The sequence below is a fragment of the Antrostomus carolinensis genome, unplaced genomic scaffold (assembly GCF_000700745.2).
Source record: "Antrostomus carolinensis isolate BGI_N321 unplaced genomic scaffold, ASM70074v2 scaffold9369, whole genome shotgun sequence".
NCBI lineage: Eukaryota > Metazoa > Chordata > Aves > Caprimulgiformes > Caprimulgidae > Antrostomus > Antrostomus carolinensis.
Genome location: NW_010336439.1, coordinates 26110 through 28293, shown reverse-complemented (window position 1 = coordinate 28293; position 2184 = coordinate 26110). Strand labels below are relative to the sequence as shown.

The 2184-nt window shown below is 41.4% G+C and overlaps 1 protein-coding gene across 1 annotated transcript in view; it reads left to right on the top strand.

Moving 5' to 3' along the window:
- The window catches only part of LOC104530308 (ankyrin repeat and KH domain-containing protein 1-like), a gene marked incomplete at both ends in the record, with an annotated part of 64348 nt that overhangs the window by 37174 nt on the left and 24990 nt on the right, over positions 1–2184 (top strand).

Here is a 2184-nt window from a genome sequence, read left to right as displayed (position 1 = left end):
TCAGCAGGACGCAGTGGCAGCGGGTGTATGCTGTCACCTAAAGGAGCTTGCAGCGTGACTGCCAACTAAATATTTTGATCAGCCCACTGTTCTGTTCAGGTTTAGTCTTTTTTCTTTCTTTTTTTTTTTTTCCTTGATGATGCACTCTGAGTGCTAGGTTGACTTGGAGGCTATGAGACATCTCGCTTGGGGAAGATAAAGTTGTGTGTGTTGCCTGCATGTTTTTAGCTCTTGGACGTTGCAGGCTAGTTTGCATTACAGAGTGTGTATTGACCTTTAAAAGCAACAGAAGGAAATTGATCCTTTGAAGTCCCAACTCCAAGTCGAATGATGGATTTTGTTCCTTGTTATCTTTTGGCTGCACCCCTCCAGAAGGGAAAAATTCCACCAGATTATTGTGATTTTTTTTTTCCCAGTCTTCACTGTTTTCCAGCTAATGAATGCTGCAGATACAGGCAGCTGAGATGTCTGGTCTCTGATCACCAGTTATATTTTAAGTGCCTCTGAGTTTTAGTATGTTTTAGTCACGATGGAATGCCACACCTAGGATAATGCCTTGAGTTAGATGAGGTGGTTGTTGGCTTTTAGGCAACTTCTCTAAGAACATCAGCCGGTCTTTAGTTTACAGATTTGATTGCTGTCAATCTCAGGCTACTTATGACCTGCTTTGTGGTCAGCTTAAGACAAGTGTAGACAGGGGTTGCGTGTTTGATGTCCCTCTTGCCCATTTTTCTGTAGCTCTATGATAGCTGTTTGAGTTACTGGCTGACAATTCTGGTGCGATCGGAATGGGGAACTTGAGGTTGCTGTTCTTAATACATAAGAAGTTCTTTAACTTGGGGAATTAGTGGAATTCTTAGCTTTATAACTTTATAAATCACCCCTAGGTATCAGTGCACTAGCCTGGACAGCTCTGCCTCAAACCTTGGGCAGAGAGGTCTTTTAATGGTTTTTGTTTGTTTGTTTGTTTGGGATTTTTTGGGGTTTTTTTTGTTTTTTTCCCTGTAGTATTGCCCAACTTTATTTAGATTTCCTTCCAAGGACACAATGTAAAAACATCTGCTATTTGCCACTGAAATTAGCCCTTTTTATGTCTTCCTCAGGAAGACATATTCTTTAGTCCTCTAGCAAAATCTATCCGTATGCACTGGGGCTAGTTTAAAGAATTAATCCAAATTAACTGACAAATCCCAGGAGAACCACTGTGTCAGGACACAGGGCTCTAAATCATCCCAGCCGGCTGACAGTGTACTCCTGGAAGAACCCCATATTTCTTCGGATGGCGAATGGAATGGCTGAGGTGGTGCACCTAATACCTACGGACCTGCAGTACGCAAGGCAGCAAGTGGTTTTAACTCCCCTGAGAGACACAAAGAGCATGCTTCAATTCAGGGGAACCTGGAGTTCTCTTTCTTCTGTCCTTAACTTATCCTATTAATTGTGTGTGCTGAAGAAAGGTGTAGTATGAAACATTCTCTGATTAGACCCTCAGACCTCTGTATCTTGCTGAGCTCTCTTTGCATGACTTGAGCCTTCCCTCTTCATTAGGTGCAGTTTGTAATCTGTTTCAGTTTTCCAAGATCTCTTCTCCAAATTGTTCTACAAGTTTGGGTCCCAGTTTCTTAAGTTATGGGAGAGGGAGAAACCATGTGAGTGTTTCTTCTTTCCTAATGCTGAAACTTCTTTACATTTTCACCTTTTTAGAGGTATTTTGGCTCTCTGGAAACCACACCTTAGGTCAAGCATGGATTTTTGGTACTTGGTCTATTTCAGGTAACTTTGAGGAGTTTAGTACTAGTTTCTTGAGAAGCTGACAGCTGTACTTACATGCTTTGATTGGTAAGGGCTCAGACTGCTCTGACAGTCCTGATTCTCTTCTCTCTATGGCAAAGATTGCTTCACCCCAAGTCACTTTTCAGTCTCCTTTAAGATTTAGTCAAGTCTTCTCCTGTTATCTACTTCATTGTAACCCACTTCAGTTTCTCTGCAGGTATCTTTCCCAGGATCTAGAAACTGCCATTTGGAGCTTTTTTTGTCTGTAGAAGCCATGAATCAACTACAGAGAAAAAGAAAATATTTTTTTCTTCTGATGCTTGTTTTGGGGTTTAGTCATAGAATGGGTTTATTACTTAGGGTGCTTGTTTACTAGCTCTGTTACTTTTGTGTCCCAGGTATTTTGCTGGA